Source organism: Zootoca vivipara, chromosome 3 (genome assembly GCF_965207765.1).
Source record: "Zootoca vivipara chromosome 3, rZooViv2.hap1.1, whole genome shotgun sequence".
NCBI lineage: Eukaryota > Metazoa > Chordata > Lepidosauria > Squamata > Lacertidae > Zootoca > Zootoca vivipara.
In genome coordinates, this window is record NC_142586.1 from 80,932,489 (window position 1) to 80,951,941 (window position 19,453).

A 19,453-nucleotide genomic window follows, 5' to 3' on the forward strand; every position below is an offset into this window, starting at 1 on the left:
AGACACGTCTTATATTTATTTTTTCCTCAAAAAAACACACTATGGCTTATTTTCAAGGGATGTCTTATTTTTTTCCTCCTCCTCCTGCCGCGGCCGGCATTGCTGCTGCTCCTATCACTATGTCTTATTTTCGGGGTATGGCTTATATTCCTCGAATGCTTAAAAATCCTGCTATGGCTTATTTTATGGGGATGCCTTAAAATATGAGAAACAGGGTATTATAATTGTAAAATTATAAATAATAATTAAATTACAATTGTAATGTTGTATATGCCTTGGTCATGTTTTGTTTAAGGGCAGCATATAACTGTTTAAATAAATGAATAAATAAATTAAAGTGCGCTGCAAATTCAACAACCTGATCCAGCTATTTACTTGGACGTATGTCCCACACCACTTCCAAGTACAGTAAGCACACTTCAGTATGATTCCCAAGCGTGCAGAGGATTGCAGCCTAACGCTGTGGCCTTACAGTGCAATCCTACGCCTTCTAATACGAAGCAAGCACCATTGATTTCAATAGGACTTAACACGAGGTAAGCAGGATTGCACCCTTAAGCACTCTCACCGAAGGAGTTGTACCGAATTCATTTAGACTTAACTAGCTTATTAAATATTGCGCTGCAGAAGTAATGCGTGACATGTAGAGACACCATAAATAAAAAAGCATTTATTATTGACTATATCACCACCTCAAGTAAAACACAAAAAATCATTTAAATGTGTTGACAAGTCTATAATTTGCCTCAAGACTCGCCCCGCCCGATTCCACCCATAGCAAAAACTTCTTCTTCTTCTTCTTCTTCTTCTTCTTCTTCTTCTTCTTCTTCTTCTTCTTCTTCTTCTTCTTCTTCTTCTTCTTCTTCTTCTTCTTCTTCTTCTTCTTCTTCTTCTTCTTCTTCTTCTTCTTCTTCTTCTTCTTCTTCTTCTTCTTCTTCCTCCTCTTCCTCTTCCTCTTCCTCTTCCTCTTCCTCTTCCTCTTCCTCTTCCTCTTCCTCTTCGTGTTTTATTTCCTAAGGTCGGCGCCTAGCTTTCCCCATCCTCCACTTTCCCCGCTGTCATGGTAACCCTCCCGACGCCCGGCGCTCTCTCTCAATAATATCATCCCACCCGCTCCTTCGCTCTCGGTTTGGCGATGATGCAAGCGCGCCGGTACGTGGGGATTCCGCCGGATTACCCGGCATGCCCCGCGGCAAAATGGCGGCCTGAGCCGAGCGCGCGGGTCCCGGCTGAGAGGGGCGGGGGGCAAAGTTTTTCGGCGGGCAAAGGGCGCTTTCCAACCGGCTCGGAACCGGCCTCAAAGTTACGGGGGTTCCCCCAGGGAAGCCGGAGCGCGGGGTTGGGCCCCGGTAGGTGGAGGCGCGGATCCGAAGCGGGGAGCCTGTTGCTTGGATCCGGAGCCCCTCGGCGGGACCAAGAGGCTCCTGTGATTGGGGCCAGGTCGCCAGCCGCCTCTTGGCCCCGGGCTGATGCGAGGTCGTCCGTAGGCAGCAGCAGCAGGTACCGGCGGGCGGGGCAGACCTGCGTCCTCCGTCGGGATCGCGGCTGAGTTGCAGGGAGTGGGCAAGCCGGCTAGGTCTGGGGGTGAAATGGAGCGGTGGGTTCTCTTGGGGCTGAAAGTTTGATATGAGAGAGCCACGTGGGGCTGGCTTTTGCGGGACAATATTTGGAGCAGGAGTTGGGGGAATTGAGAATGGATATTAATAGGTGCGGATTTAAGAATTGATTTAGATCTACTCTTGGGGCAGTGATTCTTACCCGCACTGTGTGCACAACAGAGGGGAACTGAAACTTACTGCTGGAGGAGAAATCGCCTGCCTGAGAGACAAAGGATGAAAACAGTGGAGATTAGTACATAGTACTAAAAGGAGCTGCTGGAGCAGGTGAGAGTGAAATTCACATAGTGTGATTTAACTTCATCTTTATTCCCATTATTTCTGTTGATAAAACTTGTTTCTGCCGTACTTATAGGAATTGGAAATCTTCAGTAAGTACAGCCAGATGGAGAGTTATTCTAGAATCTAGGTTATTTATTGTTATTTATGGTTATTTGTTTTGAAGATTTATATCCAGCCTTTAAATCTAATGAGTCTCAAGATGGGTTACAAGAAACAGGTGACAGTGTGTAGTCTCATGGATGCTGGCATAAGTGATCTATTGTGAACAAGAAGCCTAGCTAAGGAAGGTAGTAAGATATGTGAAATAAAAGGGAAAGATGATATTATTTGACATTTCAGTGATAGGCAAGAGTGAATGGACAAAGTATTGAATGGCTATGACCTGAGAGAAGCTGGAGCAAGTGAGAGGCTTCTCCGTAGTTGTTTGTGACTCTCAGCACTGCACATCTGTCTTGCAGAATTGCATTTGTTGTGGATACAGAATTAAGTGAAGTAACAAAGGAGGAAATTTGTGGCTTTAGACTGTATCATCTGTGCTGACACAGCTTTGTCTGCCAGTTGGACCAGCAGGGCTCATAAATAAGAGTTTGTGGTTTTTCTTGTCATATAAACAGGATTAAATTAAATATGCATACTTTGTGGATACAGTAGAAATGGATTTGGTTTCTGAAATGGATTAGTGTTGTCCAAGTACACACAAATTTAGCTGAAATCTCTTTGTTTTCCAAAAAATAAATTGATTGCAGTATAACAGAACCACAAGGCTGGCAAGCAAAATGGACACAGTCTACCAAGATCTGAGAGAGGAGTTAAAAGGATCACCTGTATAAATAATGTAATTTGCTTGTTTTCACCAAAAGGATGGGAAACTACCCAACTAATCTTTATCAAGAAGCTGTTATACCCCTGGCATCCAGGTACCATTGGTGAACACCAATGACTCACGTAATCCCTGGTCATTGTAGCTATGTCTAATGGGAGATGGAGGCCAACAAAATCTAGAGGACCATAGGTTAGTATCTACTGTTCTTAATGCTAGAATGGAAAGATCTCCTCTGCCAACTGCTTCATTTTGAAGAGGACAAAAGTGACACTTCCGCTTACAATTCAGCTATGAGAAAATATCCTAAACAAACCAAATTCAAGAATAATGTGAGGGAAAGTACGTTAGAGGGGATTAGTATTAGTATCCATTCCTCATCACTATACAGGAGATAGAGATAAACTAAGCCATGGGATGGAGTTGTACCAGAGAAGGCTTGACCTAGAGGCCTTCCTTGCCTTGAGAAGAAAAGGAAGTTGAATGTAAGCACTGAATTGCCTTTCCTTGAGGACAGGAGACATTCTAGCACTGGGATATAAAAAGCAGTACATTCCAAGGTTAGTGTTCTTCCTCTTTCCCCCTCCCCTGCCAGCAAGCCTGCTAATTGCAGAACCTCTATGATCCGTCACCCAAATAAACCCTCAGTGGACACAAACAAGCCTATCTTACAATGCCTCATGAAAGTATACCCAGGAGACCTAAGTAACCATGCTGTGAACGTCACAAGTGCCTTTTACTGAATGATACAGAAAGTCACTCAGCACTTGGAGGACACTGGATTTGTAGTACAAAGAAATTTCCCTAAGCTAGGGATACTATGAAGACCACATTGCTTGGAACAGATTTCTTGAATGAAACAAAAGAGGTTATGTGTTGCATTAGGGGCTGCCTATGCATTTCTTGAGTGTCCTGCATTTTTAGCAGAGTTGTAGCAGCGTAGCAAAAAACTCCTTGCCTTGCACGCTTCCATCACGAAAATCAAGCCTTGTTTCTAAACGTCCTTCTGAAGTTTAGATAACAGTTCAATCGCAGCTTGTAGCAGCGGAAACTTTCCAGCTTTCAGTGCTCGTGAAATAAATCACTTTCACTCCCTTGTTCATTAAAACAAATAAGATTTATTCAAATTTAAGATAGCTTCACCCAGGATTATTTAACTCCATGATGCTGCAGCTCCGACGAACAGCATAGCAACAGACAGATTGCTTACAGACAGTGTCATATATTTCAGATACACAATAGCAACAGGTACTTCCTGCTTCCTGTTTACATGACACGTCACAAGCCCCTCGTGATACAGGACGACTGCTGAGCTATAACCCCTCAGCTCACACCCCCTCTTGTCCTGCATCGCAGGGGTAGCGTAAAGACTTCCTTACGCAAGACACAAACCTTTGCAGAATCCATCACGTCTCCGGAAACCCAAAGATTTGGTGAACCCAACTGCCAGGTTCCCCTGGCTCAGGCAATTCCTCAGTTTTGCCAATCCTGCGTGGACGCCTTGACAAACGTTCCGAAAACGAATGTCAGCACGTTTGGCACTGGTTATAACGTAACCAGTCTCAGTAAGCATCAAACAGAGCCGGTTGTCCTCCCAAACCGTGATGGGTTGGCAACACTCCCCGTTGACCTTCTGGACCAAACATTGGCAAACCTGAATCGCTCCACAGACTCCTGACAGAGCGTCATACTCAGTCTCCGCAGAGAAAAGAGTTATCAAGCTTTGACGCTTGGAATAGCGTTCCATCAGAGCATCATCATACTTCACACCTATCTCAGTTGCTGACTCCCTGTCCTGCAACTTGGCCCAGTTGCTGCCAGACCAGCACGTGTCCTGTGCTGTACTCATAACTGGCTGCCTAAAACACAACTCCTTAGTATCTCCCAGATACCTAAGAACTTTCTTTATGCCATTCCGGGCATGCACACTGGGCTGTGCATCCTCCTGGCTAAGCCTCTTCACAGCAAACATACCAACTGGTTTACTCCACTGAGAAAAACTCAACAAACTCCTTAGAGCTGATTGGAACATCCCGGGGCTCTGGGACTCAGAGTGTTCCCCGGACTGACTATCCTCAACAAAACAAATCTCTAAGGGTGTTCTGATACTAGCATGTGCTTCTCTTCCAGGGAGTAGAAGATGTGGGATGAAAGGAATATGGGAGGCTGCTTTATGCAGAGTCAGATAATTGGTCTGCCTAGCTCATTATTGACTACAGTGAGTGGCATTGCCTCTCCAGGATTACACAGGGTGTTTTCCAGCCATACCTTTAAATGCCAGGGATTGAACTTAAGACTGCCTGCCTGCAATTCGCAAAGCATGTTCTCTATCAGTGATCAGCAAAATCTGTTATACTTTTCCCACTTAGGGGAGAGTATAAACTGATCGGGATGGATAATGTGGCAGTCAAAGGCTATGTGAATAGGCACGGAAGAGAGAAACTGGTCCCTCTCCTGCTAATAACCCTCTTGCTCTTCTCTGGCAAGAACATCTGAAAGGTATATTTGTGGCCATCATGTCTAACTTATGAGCTTGCAGAGCACTGGCTAGTTACTATAGAATGCTAGATTTGGCTGATGTTGGTTTGCTTCAGCAAGGAAATTCATATGAAAGAAGTTTAATCCATATGGGTAATTCCTAGATAGCTTCAGTCAGTGCTTTTCTGGGGGCACGCAGGGGTACGCATACCCCTAATTACGGCCTCATTGAGGGGCAGAATTTCAATATGATTAGGAAAATGAGAGTACCCCTAAACATTTATTTGGGGGGAGCACTGGCTTCAGCTGATACTTTGCAAATCAGGAGTGGGGAACCTCCAGCCCCTGGATCAAACTTGGTCTCACAGGAGTTCAAATTTGGTCTGCAAGACTATTTCCCCCAAATCTTGTCCAAATAATATTATATGTGCCATCAGGTGTGGGGCAGGTAGTGATGTGGCTGCCTGTGCACAATTGAGAGCCTTAAAGTACGCTCCTAATTGTGCACTGGCAAGGGAAAGCAGCCACTGGCTCTTACCACCCACCAGCGGCTCAGCAGTAGAGTTGAAATGGATTGACTGTATATGATGGATTGACTGTATATGAATCTTTGATGTCTGACTTTGGGACTTCAAAGCACCCAGTCACCTGATATTGTGATTGACAGGTGGGGAGCCCTGCCAGATTTGGCCTGGTAGGCTTGATCCAGGATCTGGCCACAGAGCCCATTCCTTCTTTAAGTAATCACTGTAAGGAAGACTTTCTCAAAATACCTTATTAAAATAGTTATTGAGAGCTATGAGGAAGTGACAAAGAAGAATACACAGCAACCTTTATTTTCAAGTCCATTTTTTTATCTAGAAATTTTGTATGCCATATCCATTTTACAGTGGTGCCTCGACTTACGAATTTAATCCGTTCCGAAGGCACCTTCATAGGTCAAAAAATTCATAAGTCAAAAAGTGCCATTGGAAACGCAATTTCCCATAGGAATACATTGGAAACGGAAAAATTCATAAGTCAAAAAAACCCTATCTAAAACCGCCGCGGTTTCCGTTCAGCTATCGAGAAATTCGTAAGCGTGTGGCCATTTGCCCCACTCGTAAGTCGAAAAATTCGGTTGTCGAGTTGTTCGTATGTCGAGGTTCCACTGTATATGAATTTTGGCTAATTGCCTATTTAGTGCTCAAAGTAAACTCTGCATGTAAACACAATGCTAATCAATGTGTCACAAAGTTGCACAACTAAGGGTATACCTGTTGCCTAGCCGTAAGTGTTGTGTTTGCACTAAAGACTCCTGCCAGGCTTGGATATAGTTGTGTCTGATCTTCAGGAACGCTGAACACACTTTATCTTAGTCACTGCTAGGAGAGTAAAAGTATGTGGAATTTGGTCCCTCCACGTCGCAGGCCCATAGTGAACTTTAGTCAGAATGATACTGGAAACTGTGTTGCCTTGTGGAAAGGAGGTTATAAGACTATTCTAGCTTGATCTCATGCCTCCTTCATCCTAGTCATACTGATGTCTTTGACCCATTATGCACCGAAGACCTGCTCATAATTCAGGATTGCCTCTTTGGCTGTCCCTGGTTGGAAGAGCTGCTGATTGATTCAGAAGCTAATAAAGGAGGAACTCCGGTAAGCAGGACTGTTTTACGTTCTTAATATGGGTTTTCTAAAGCCTGCTGGAGAAAGCGTATTAAGTGTCGAGTCTTCTGATTTCCATTTAATGTAAGAAAGATCAGCCCCCTCTCAGTTCAAAGGATCTCTTGGAGGGATTCAGAGTGGGATCCTTTCTTCCCCACTCTAGCCATTTTCCTGCTTTTACCCCCTGTGCAAGACTTGTTGGAAAAGCATCACGTCGTTTCCTGCCTGTGCAGGAAATCCATTGGTGTCTTTCTCAGGGAAGGGGTTGGCCTGCATCCACTACAGTTCCTTGAACTATGAGGTAGGCAAGTGAAGTCCACATGAGTGCTGACCTTTAAAGCCTTAAATAGCCTCGGTCCAGTATACCTGAAGGAGCATCTCCACCTCCATTGTTCTGCCTGGACACTGAGGTCCAGTGCCGAGGGCCTTCTGGCGGTTCCCTCGCTGTGAGAAGCCAAGTTACAGGGAACCAGGCAGAGGGCCTTCTCGGTAGTGGCACCCACCCTGTGGAACACCCTCCCACCAGATGTCAAAGAGAAAAACAACTACCAGACTTTTAGAGGACATCTGAAGGCAGCCCTGTTTAGGGAAGCTTTTAATGTTTAATAAATTATTGTATTTTAATACTTCTGTTGGAAGCCCCCCAGAGTGGCTGGGGAAACCCGGCCAGATGGGCGGGGTATAAATAAATTATTATTATTATTATTATTATTATTATTATTATTATTATTATTATTATTAGAGAGCTGAGTTATTGGGACAAGCACCCTCCCACATGTAGACTTCTGGTGAAAGGTGGAACTGGTCTGTTGGCTGATTCTCTTCAATAGAAGCCATCTGGTAACTGAGGACCCTCCATTGTCAGGTCTCCATTGTCGTACGAGGGAAGCATGTGTTAAACAGTCAGCCTTTGGTCTTCAGGACGTTTTAACAATAGTTTGCCTTTGTATCCCAAGTTTCCCCAGGTATGGAGGAATCACCTGCCCTTACCTAAGTCCTGTTGGGTCACCCGCCCAATTCTCACACAGTATACCTACTTGAATATTATATGGAATGATATGCTAAGCTGTGCATCTCAATTTGCACACCGTTTTCGGCAAGTTCCCTAAAGTCAGTAGTGTGTGCTTGCCTTGCTTCCTGTACTGCCTTTTCAAATCGTTTGCTTAAAATTGTTTTTGCATGGAAGTAGAGTAATCAACATATCCCGAAATGCAGGGAAAATGAAATTTGGTAAAATTGGCCAGAAAGAGTAAACAAAGTGCTTATGCTTATGATACTGTTGTAGATTATAAGTATTGGGCAGAGTCTATAATTGTATACTGTATATGTTGTTGCCACAATTCATTTTCAGTGGCTTAAGTTTGGGGGGTATATAGCTCTTGTAAAACAGAGTTTACCTCAGAGCCCCCTTCCCCACAGTGCTTTTAATTTAGGCCTGGGAAATAGTGGATAAATATTAGTAATTTTTTTTCAGGGTCGAGGACTTAGTGGTTCAACTTAAATCAGAACTGCGGTATAGCCAAAAGAAGAGGGATTTTGGAGCTGGAAAAGGATTTTAGATTATTTGAAGCTTCCATGCATAGTTCTTGCGAAACTTCGTTAGGAATTATGTGCATGCAAGAGCAGAGTTAAGCCTTTAGTCTGTATAGTATATAAATCTGTCTGGGGATCAAAAAATAAACATCTCGGTTTAGCTTAGCTACTTTGAAGAGGTTGAAGAGAGAAGCAGCCATTTGCCTTGGGACATGACCTGGGACTGGTTCACTTCAGCACCAGGTTGAGCTTTGATTTGATTAACTGGGATGGTAACTTAATGCAGTGTTAATGATTGTTTCAATGCCCTGGGATCAACAGAGTCAGACTTTTGCTTCCAGCAAGGTCAACATCTTATGCCTGAGGCTGCTTTATCATAGCCAAGCTATAAAGTTGGATTCACAGACACGACACCTGCTGCAGGAATTGCCATTGGGAGTTCTGGCTTGCGTGTTTTAATGTTTCAGTTCTAAGCTTTCTTTAATGTGCTTTTGTTTCTCAAAAGGATTAGATCAAACATATATTTTCACTGGGCTTGTTTTAAATGTTCAAATGAGCACAGCCTTGTAGAAGAAACTACTCCCCCCACCCCCATGTCCTTTAATTTAACCAATCTATATGTTTTACATCCCTAGTTCACACAGTAGTTGTGCCTTAATTTTGGCTGTTCTTGAACCTGAATTATGTTTTTTTTTTAATTATATTTTTTGTGATATAGTTCCCTCCCCTGAATCTTAATTTTCTCTGCAAGTCCACTGTTCTTTATAAATAAATGCTATCAGCTTGAAATCAAATTCTTTCAAGGAAAAGGCAGGAAGTACTCAGTGGCACTTGGTAATTTGAGAGGGCTTCTTTTAAGCACTGGTTTAAAATTGCATTCATATCACACTATTGTTTTTGTCTCTATTTCCTCATTTCTTTCTTTTTACCTTTTAAGTAGACACGGTTAGGCTTGCAGCCTTCATCCTTCTAATGAAAGCATGTAATACTTTTTCATTAATATGCCTTCAAACGTGGTGATCGCAATGATTTCCAGGACATGGATTTTTAAGTTGTTGCAACTAAAGGGCACATAATTTTAAACCGGTCTGTTCATGATTATTCAAGATAGCAGCCTGTTTCTTAAAAGGTCAAAAGAGTTCACACAGAGAATTACATATTTACCTGCTGCCTTGCAGGACATCTTTGGGAGGAAAAAAGGCTAAGGAGTAAACCCTATACAAATCCGGAGTGGAGCTCCTAAGTGTTGGATGGCACCTTGGCAACTCTTGCAGCCAAACTGGTGCTAAACGTATTGCTCTGCTTTCCTTTGGACCACATCAGTGAGGCTGCGAGGGGGTTCTTTTCATCCGGGCAACCCAGGACCTCTGTACACGCTGCCATGGCTTGTGGCTCAGAGAGAGGTCACTTTGGGGCTGCTTATGCAGCAAAACCAACATGGGAGGCAGCAGTTACAAGTTACCAGTCTCTGTAGCCACAGCAGCTGCTGTGATTCTCCAATGATTTAACTTTACCTCTGGAGGCATAGTCCATTGTCTCAAGACAGACGGATGCCGACAACAACAAAATTTGGATTTCTTTGTAATTATATATTTGTTTGTAAAGAGTTGGTAACTGCAATCTTTAGAAACAACAAGTTGTTGAAAAAACTCAAGTACCTTGATCCAGAAACACATCTTTTAAAAATATCCACTATAAAACTAGAACACAGTTTGTACTGTTAAGGCATTTAGCATTTGTTTTTAAATAGGTATACAGTATTTTTTACTTTGGCTAGTGTATGGTGGCAGCTGTAGAATTTCTACACATTTTCCTTGTATTGATATTGAACAGTTTTCAGTCTTGTGTTGGAATGTGTATCTATTGCAATATAAAATTCCAGCCGTGAGAAATTTAGATTCTCCTGCTTAGGTGTGTCTCTGGGGCGGGAGGAGGTTGATTTGAAGTTGTGGGATCTTACCACCATTTCCTTGTTATGGTCAGATCCCTGTTCTAAGAGACTCTTCACTTCTGTGGAGGGGCCTAATTCACCGAGAATCCTAACAGGAAATGATCCGATACCCCTTCCGTTTCACTGGAGAAAAAGACTATTCTTCAAGAAGAGTATATTCTTGGTGGCAAATGGGGGTCATTTCACAGTTACCTGTATATGAAGTACTGTATATGAAGAGGGAGTTTAGTAAACTCCTCTCCTTTCTGCTCTTTTGTGGGAAGCTGAAAGGAAACTTCCCTTCTCTCTCACCTGAGGAGAGGAGGATTGTGTCCCAATGTAAGTTCCTGCATTGTTCTCCATTCCAAACCCAGCATTTCCCCCCCCCCCTGTGTGGAAGGCTGGGAATAAGCACCACAAGCTGTGTTTGTAGAAAGTCTTCAAGGGAAGAGTTACTTCTGTGTTCTCTCTAGATCAGCTGAATAATTGACTATTAAGATTGGGATGGGCATTTAATGATGTGTGTGCATCGTGAGGCTACCTATGAATAAGCAGTGGTCTCATGCCAACTGGGAACTCCTGAAAGTGCAGTTGTGCTGCAGAAAGTAAGCCAAGTTCTTTGTAAGATTCTAAAACTTCTAAAGGGTATATTTACAAGGATCAAACCTTCCAGCTCCCAACTTGTAGCTTCAGAAATAGCTCTGATAGGATTTAGCGTAGTCAGCGCCCTGGCTGGGTGTGGAGAATGTATTGCCATGTAGTATTTAGTATTGGATTGACAGCCTGTAATATAAACATTAGTCCAAACACGATCTTATACCGAAACTCCGCCCATGCAAGGAGCCAGCCGTCTTCCTGCCACGCGCCATAAATCGTTTACGGTTTGCTCGTGCCAGTGCATTTGAGAAACAGCTGCACACTGGGATTAGCAGTTTGTAGAGGGCCTCTGCTGAGCTAAATTAGGGCCTACTGCCCTGGTTGTCAATGCTGGTAATGGGGGGAGTGAAATAGCAGGAGTGTTTCTCTGCACCAAAAGGCTATTAGTTCAGGGAATGAGGGTGGGGATTTTCGTAGTAGAGGGCAGTGAGTAATGGTGATCTGGGCTGTTAGAGTAGCTATGTGCTGACATACTTCTTGCTTATGAACAGAGCTGGAATGCCTGATCGATGGTTGCCCTGCATCATGGGGAGATTAGCCACTAAATGTAACCAGTATGCCATCAAGCTTTTTTTCTGTAGCATAGCAAATGTGCAGGTAAATGTTAACAGGCTGAGGAAGAGAGTAGCTTGGCAGTAGGGATGTTTCATTGAGATTGCTTTGTGCTCATACAGAGTGGCCACCCTTTCCTGTTATTGGGAAGGAGACTTTGTGCCCAATATCCTAAAGGTATTACTGTGTAACTCTTAGATCTTCCTTCTGTCCAGTTCTCTTTTTTCATGACCTGTACAGTTTTCATGACCTGTACAGAGTGGCTGGGGAAACCCAGCCAGATGGGCGGGGTGTTGTTGTTGTTTAGTCGTTTAGTCGTGTCCGACTCTTCGTGACCCCATGGACCATAGCACGCCAGGCACTCCTGTCTTGCACTGCCTCCCGCAGTTTGGTCAAACTCATGTTCGTAGCTTCGAGAACACTGTCCAACCATCTCGTCCCCTTCTCCTAGTGCCCTCAATCTTTCCCAACATCAGGGTAAGATTGAGGGCACTAGGAGAAGGGGACGACAGAGGATGAGATGGTTGGACAGTATTCTCGACGCTACAAACATGAGTTTGACCAAACTGCAGGAGGCAGTGGAAGACAGGATGGGCGGGGTATAATTCTTCTTCTTCTTCTTCTTCTTCTTCTTCTTCTTCTTCTTCTTCTTCTTCTTCTTCTTCTTCTTCTTCTTCTTCTTCTTCTTCTTCTTCTTCTTAACTGCCCTTTACTCAAATGAATCCCCTAAAATATAAATGATAGACTTCAGGACAAAGAGTAGCAGCAACTACAGATAAAAATTCAGCAGCAGACACAATACTCCTCTAATTCCCAAACTTTGCAGAGTCTAATCAGTGCCAACAGAAGCCTGGGTAAACAAGTGTGTTTTACTTGGCACCAGCACCCCTCAGTGTAGAGGCTAACTGCATCTCTGTGTCAGGGAATTCCTTAGTTAGGGTCTTCTCTGTAGTGGCACCCCATCCCCTGTCACTATACAGTGTTTTATCCCCACTGAAACAAGGAAGAAAGCCTCTTCTGCTGATCTCAGGTCAGCTTATAAATGGAAACAGATATTTTGATTCTGGGCTTATTTAGGACTTTGTTTCTCAGCGTTGACACCTTAAATTGGAGCCAGAAATTTATAGGGAGCCAATGCAGGCCACACCACTAGCATAATCCTCCATAGATGCTCCAGACAACACCCTAGCAACAGTGTTCTGCACTAGCAGATGTTTTCAGACCATCTTAGAAGGCATTTATGAGTAGGAAAAGCATCTTGTTTGGAACAGCTCTGACTTGCACTATGGATGCCAGTCTGATATTAGAATAGCTCCATAGTTTCTGTGGGATAAAATGTTGGGTGAGATCATATGGAACCTCCTTAATATTCTGTCTTTTTTCATTCTGCAGTTGAGTAAGTGGGCAAGAGGCCACTATATTGTTGGTTACAGAAACAGAATAAAAATGATCCATAAATACACACATGCACAAACAAAAACAAAAAGCTAGCCATTTTTTTGGAAACCATGTTGCAGAGTTTGGGGTACTTTGCAGAATGTATTATTTGTTTATTAAAAACACCCTGTGTCAATTCAAATGATTATTTGGAGGATCAGAAATTAGGTGTGTATTAGTTACTTCCTTTTCCATTCCTTGTTTGAACGTGAACCATAGTTTGCTTTGTTGCCTGAATCAGCAAATTGAGCTTTGTGCTTTCTCTCTAAATCAGAATTAGAAACCTACTTCAAACTATGGTTTCAGATTCCAGTTTGGAGGGCAAATTCTAACCAGAGATTGCCAATTCAGACATCACAATACATGATTGTTAGTGCTAAATGGGAAGCAGAGATAGACACTGCATACAAGAGGCAAGGAGAGGATGTACAAGTCTGTGACTTGTACATGGTCTTCTAAAGCACTGTTTTGCAGAGCTATCTGATTTTTTATTCATTCTCTTTTCACTTAACGCTGGATGTAATTCCACAATTTTGCTACTTGTGCCCAAGTATTAACCTTAGGAAACATTAATAATTCAGCCTATCAGAGATGGACTTCCCATGCTGTTTGGTAAGTAAAACAGTATTTTATTTACCTATATTTAAGCTATGCTTGGGAACAAGCATATTAAAATCTTGTAGTTTTATCTGTTGCCATGTGTCTTCGGTTAGCTTAGTTGAGTAATGAACATATTGATGTTCGTATTATATTTATTTTCTGAGCCAAAAGAACATTGATAGGGAGGAAAGAAAAAGCCCAATTATGGCCTGGTTCCCATGTTATGCTAAGCCATGGTTAACTTAAGCCAAACAACTGGAGAGTGGTATGCAAATATAACAAAATGATTGATAGGCATAAATTCAAAGTCCCACCTAAACAACCATGAGGGCTAGTAACTTTAGTAAAGCAATATGTACTGAAATATAACAGGATCTCACGAGCTATGTCTTACAGTGCCTTTCCCCAAATAAGTAAATCAAGCTTCTTACTTTGTTTGTGTAGAATTCATCCTACATATAAAGCATGGTGTGTTTTTGTGTGTGTTTACCCTCCACTGTGTGTACAGTATGTGAGAGAGATTTCTAACCCTCTCTCTCCTCCTGCTGGGTGTTTGCTGCTGCTGCTGGAAGTAATTTTCTTTCCACCCCTCACCCCCACCCCAGTAAAAAATCCAGTTGTAGAGTGATAGCTTTCTGCCTTAAAGGAGTTAACCTCATGTTGACCAATGAACCTTGGATATGCTTATTTCAAGGGATTGCATGTTGTCCACAGCACCTGTGTGCATCTACACTCACTGACTTTTAAACTGAGGATAATTCATTGTCGGTCATGATAGTTCTCAGTTTTTTGCTGGCTACTTTTCACATGGAAATGTTTTGGAGGTACTGGGAATAATTTTGGGGTGTGCGTGTTGAGGGGAGGGATTGGGCAAGGGAGAGATGATGGACATGTAAATAAGAGTTTAATTCTCCTTGTCGTATTCTCTTTGCCCAGCTGTATATAGTAACTTCACCGTACGTGTCTCTTCCTATTCCTATGAAAGTAGACTTTGTTCTCTGAAGACTGCTAATCATGCCCCATGGGGGTGTAATCAGTTATAAGGTATTTAATATATGCAGGCAGGAACAGGCTGCCTGGCCAGGCTGGCAGATTGCAACACTACAATTATAAAGGGCCCCTTTCCCCTGCTCTGCCCGCCCACCAGTGGCAGGATGAGGGCTTTGCCCTGAGATGCTGTAGTGTAAAACATACAAAGGATAAACGTGGGCGGGAGCTGGGTAAGCGCAGAGACACCTCCTTTGCCTGCCTGCTGTTTTCCTGCTTATCTGAAAGCTGGGAGACTCGTGGAAGCTGGGAGCAGTTGGAGAGGGGGTGGGTGGCTGGTAAAAGGGCTCCCCCCCCTTTCTTTCGGTGGAGCCAAAAGGGGCTTTTCTTCATGGGCATGTGCTTGGAAATGAGGGAATGTATTTCAGTATCTTGGAAGAGAATGGTATTTTTTGTTGCATTTCTCTAGCTCTCAGTGCAAGTGTGGCACACCCTGCTGTCTCATCGGTCTTTACTTCGTATTGCCTCTCTATGTTCTTGGCGCCTTTCCTGCCCATTTTCATTTTTGTAGGCCGTTCCCCCCCCCCCGCCTCACTTTTAATTAAAACCATGGTAGCATACCTTCCACAACTTTCCAGGTGCTCCCTGTGCTCCTTGATCGTTCGCATGAAACCAAACCACCCCTGGATTGTTGAAGAGCATTTGCTAAAAAAGCAAAAGAAAACCGATTGTGCTAGAAAATGGAACAAACAAGGCGTGAGCTGTTTGTCTTTGCCTTGCAATAACACTTGGTCTGGGGTTCTAACAAGCTTCTACCTGTAAGGGGAGTGGGGCAGAAATTGTCTTGGACCATCTCAAGGCAGTCCTGGATTTAAGTTCAGTGTTCCTGGAGAGAGAATGTGATTCACACTGTCAGTTTCCAAAAGCAAACTTGAAAGCAGAACATTTGTGTGAGACAATTAAGAGGGAAGGCAGTGCCCCTCAGCTTGATCTAGGCTTGTCTGGGAAGCTGGCAACAGCTCTTTTTGAGGTAAACCGTCTCCTATTTCAGTAATGTCCTTTAATTGTATATTATTAGCACAATCCATTCATATTAGTCCTACATACTGCACACCACGGACAGCTGCTTGTACTTGACAAAAACTGGCAACCGTTTGATTTTGATGGAGACATAAGGTTACCTGTTCATATTGTCCACTATTACTGCGCAACATCACTCATGTTGGCGCATAAGTGGAGTGGAATTGCCTTCGCTTGTCTTCACAACAGCACTGTAGGGAGAGAAAAGTTGTGCTGTATTCTGCTTTGCAAGTGGGCAATTAACACTAAGCCATAACATAGCCAAGGTGCCCCATAGCTGAAACAGAATCAGAGCTTCTCAGTCTGGAGAAGTTGAATAGGTTGGATTCTCAGAATTCATTGTTGCTAAGGAGAAGCAGGATTAGAGAACGCTTCTGCCTCTGGAGACTTTGTGGGTGCATAGGGTGTAGCTCCTCCCTGTGTGGGCTGGCTTTTAAGAGCAGGGTCCTCTCCATGTTTACCAGGCATCTGAGACCTTTGCCTTGATTTCTGAGGCTTCCTGTTGTGGCAGGTGGCTCTGAAGAGGAAGAGTTCAGTAGAGCAGAAATCATATCAGCCTTTGCTGACTTTTGGTAGTGTATTTGTGTGAAAGGGAGTTGAGGTGGAGGGGAGAGAGAGAGAGAGAGAGAGAGAGAGAGAGAGAGAGAGAGAGAGAGAGAGAGAGAGAGAGAGAGAGAAATACCCTGCCGGGGTGGGGGTGGAGGTGGGAAGGATGGTAACTGGCTTTGAAAAAGGGAGCCACGTTAAACCGAACATTAAAGGTAGTTTAGCAGTTTCTTTCACCTTCCTTCTGTTAAACTGAGATTTTTAGATGGTTGAATACTGGCTATTTTGAGCAAAAGCTGGGTTGGCACTGAGGAAGGGAGAAACATCTTACATATAGTCATACCTCGGTTTAAGTACGCCTTGGTTTGAGTATTTTCAGTTTAAGTACTCCGCGGACCCGCCTGGAACGGATTAATCCACTTTCCATTACTTTCAATGGGAAGGTTCACTTCAGGTTAAGTATGCTTCAGGTTAAGTTCAGACTTCCGGAACCAATTGTGTTTGTAAACCGAGGTACCACTGTATTTCTTAAAACTGTTCTTGGCTTGAAGTATCCAGCTGCTACCCGGTTAGCCCAATCTACAGAAACAAACACAAATATATGAAAGCTATCCTTATGAATTCCCCTTCTCATCCTATTTTGTTTGCTTCAGTGCACTTGGTAGTGGCTCTGGTACTCCTCTGTCCGGGTTCACGACTGAGGCAGTGGTGGAGGTCTGTAGCTGGCATAGTTGGAGGGACTGCGGAAGCCACGTGGGCTTGGCTGCTTGTTTTTGTTCTCTGCTTTGCGTGGAATGCAGTGTGTTTGTCTTTCTTGGCCTGTGGTTTCAGCCTGCATTCCTGCGCATAGAGTCAGCCTGGCGGCAGGCGGCGTGCTGTTCATGCCCCACGGCTACATGCTTTCAGCTCCACATCAAAGGTGTGTTTAGTGCGTAGCTTGTGCCATTCTTGGCCACACCTGGTCGCCTGCAGGCACGCAGGTAGGAGGGGCCTGGGTTGTGTTTGCAGACGGCGTTTTAAGGTTTAGACTTCTTCTCCGTACTTATGAAAGCAGAAGAGCTGAGTTTATGTTAAACAATGAAAAAAAAACACCCACATCCATGGTAACTGAGGAACTCAGCAGGGAGAGACGGTTGCTTTAGGGCAGTGCTGGCCAAACTTTTTCCAAAGAGGGCCATATTTGATGAAGTGAAGGGCTGTGAGTGCCAACCAAAGGGCCAACCAAGCTTGTTGAGCTTTTTTTTTTTTAGCATTTTACCCAAAGTTGTTGAGCTTTTTAGGGTTGAAGTTGTTGAGCTATTTTTAAGGTTCAAGTTGTTGAGGTTTTCTTAGGATTTTACCCCAGGAAATAGACTGCCACGGGGGCCGGATTAAACCATCCGACGGGCCTGTAACGGACTTTGGACATGCCTGCTTTAGGGGCTAATCTTACCAGCAGCAGCACCTAACAGCCTACCATAACTGTTGCCTGTTCCCTTCAAATGGACTGGCTTGTGCTCAATTCAACTCCAGTTAAGGTCAGTTGAGGTGGGTCCACTCCTGCATGTTACTGGTTGGATCCCTGATGGACTGGATTAGTTGCTTGAGCCATCAGACTGTACCCTCTGAACTGAAGGGGAACTTGGGAATCGTCCTATTTCTGCTCTCAGGAGAGCAGCCTTGGATACCTTTGGTCCAAATGTGTGGCGTGCTTGACATTTGCCTGTTCCTGCCAGTCTACACAACAGAGGTAGCTCACATCAGTGTGGTTGTTGGGCTGTTCTGGAAGGAAAGGATGACTAGGATGCTTTCTTCCTGGTTGAGTGTGCTCTCTCCAAGTACAGATGATTTAATACCTTTATAATTGAAGAACTTGCCTGTGATTGAAAGCCCTTATTTTGGGGTGTTGTTCTTTGAACTGTGGGGGAAAGAGTTTCATGGAAACTGCTTTTCAATGGGTGCTTCCCATATTCCCAGCTGTGAGCTACAATACTTTGACTGGTGTGCGAAAAAGTGCTGCTTAGAAAAGTCCTTGTGGTCAGAGGTTTCCTTGATCCGCAAAAGCACTACCAATTATTTTCTTCCTTTATTCTCCCAATCTCTTTGACCTCCCTGGACACATCCCATATACCCAAAGGGTATACATATTTTTAAAGTGCACATAATGGATTGTTAATAGCATAAGGTCAGAGGAGCTCACCTGTTCCCATTGGCAGGAGCTTATGGTGGTGGATCGCAACAGAGACCGCAAGTAATACTTTCTTTTAGACCCATCTAATGTTCACATTTCAATTTGTGAGCTTTTGAGCTTTAATGGTAGGGTTATGTGAGGAATGCGAAGACTTGCTACACAGCCATTAGTCAATATAGTGCAAGGTGCACTTACAGATTTTTATTCTGAAGCTGTGTCATGTTCTTCGTCCAGAGCTATGTGTGGGATGCTCCTAGGATAATACCTGATGGAGTGGTCTGGAATTGTAAGGGTTGTGAGACAAGGCTTTTAGGGTTGAAAAGCCAGGTTTGTCTTCTGCAGTGCAATCTCGACTCGTTCTGGCTTGTCCCAGGTAAGAACATAATAAGTCTTTCTGGATCAAGGCCCATCTAGTCCAGCATCCTGTTCTCGCACTGGCCAGCCAGTCTCCTGTGGGAAGCCCGCAAGCAGGACTGGCATGCGGAAGCACTCTCGCCATTTGTGAGTCCCAGAAAACGGCGTTCAGAGTCATAGGATCCTGTTCAGTGGACGCAGAACGTATCCATTGCGGCTAGTGGCCACTCATAAGTAGAATGTGGTACTTGTGTGTGCTCTAGCCTCCTCCCCACTTTACCTACTTGTTTGTGGTGATTGGCAGTGGAAGGAGCCGATGGGGCAGCACACTATTTTAAGCAGGCTTATAAATAAAAGAGAGATGAAGGATTCATCTAATAAAAAAAATATAAGTTGGCGAGAATCCCTGTGACAACACTGCCGTTCTCTGGCTAGAGCTAAAGCTCCCTCTCCTGGACAGATTTGCTTCGCTGCAGTCATTTAACAAGGCACAAACTACTGTATTGACGTACGTATTAAATTCAGTTGTGTGTTTCATTCCCCTGACTTTTTGTCTCTTCTCCACGGAATAGTAACTGTGGAAACCATCATCGGGACCCATGCAACTTCCTCCCCAGCCCCCAGCACCCCCCAGTAGGAAGGCAACATTTTCCCTGCCATTTGTCTATCCTGGGAAGAGTTAAAAGCTTGTATTCCACTCCCAACAACAGCCTCAAAGTCTCTGTTTCATTGAATAAATAGAAAAGGCAGGGGAAAGTGGCATAC

The 19,453-nt window shown here is 43.9% G+C and overlaps 1 protein-coding gene across 11 annotated transcripts in view; it reads left to right on the forward strand.

Annotated features, from left to right (window-relative positions):
• Window positions 1–1,186: 1,186 nt before the first annotated feature.
• TJAP1 (tight junction associated protein 1) overlaps window positions 1,187–19,453 on the forward strand; it is a 45,081-nt gene continuing 26,814 nt past the window's right edge. For 3 of the 11 annotated variants that reach the window (XM_088666569.1, XM_088666562.1, XM_088666568.1), the window contains exons 1-2: window positions 1,193–1,500; window positions 1,779–1,883. The gene's annotated coding sequence lies outside the window, so the exon portion shown is untranslated. Of the gene's footprint in view, window positions 1,501–1,743; window positions 1,884–3,183; window positions 3,279–5,085; window positions 5,218–6,709; window positions 6,834–19,453 lie in introns of those variants that run through there. The other 8 variants (XM_088666566.1, XM_088666561.1, XM_088666560.1 and 5 more) reach the window with 7 other exon arrangements.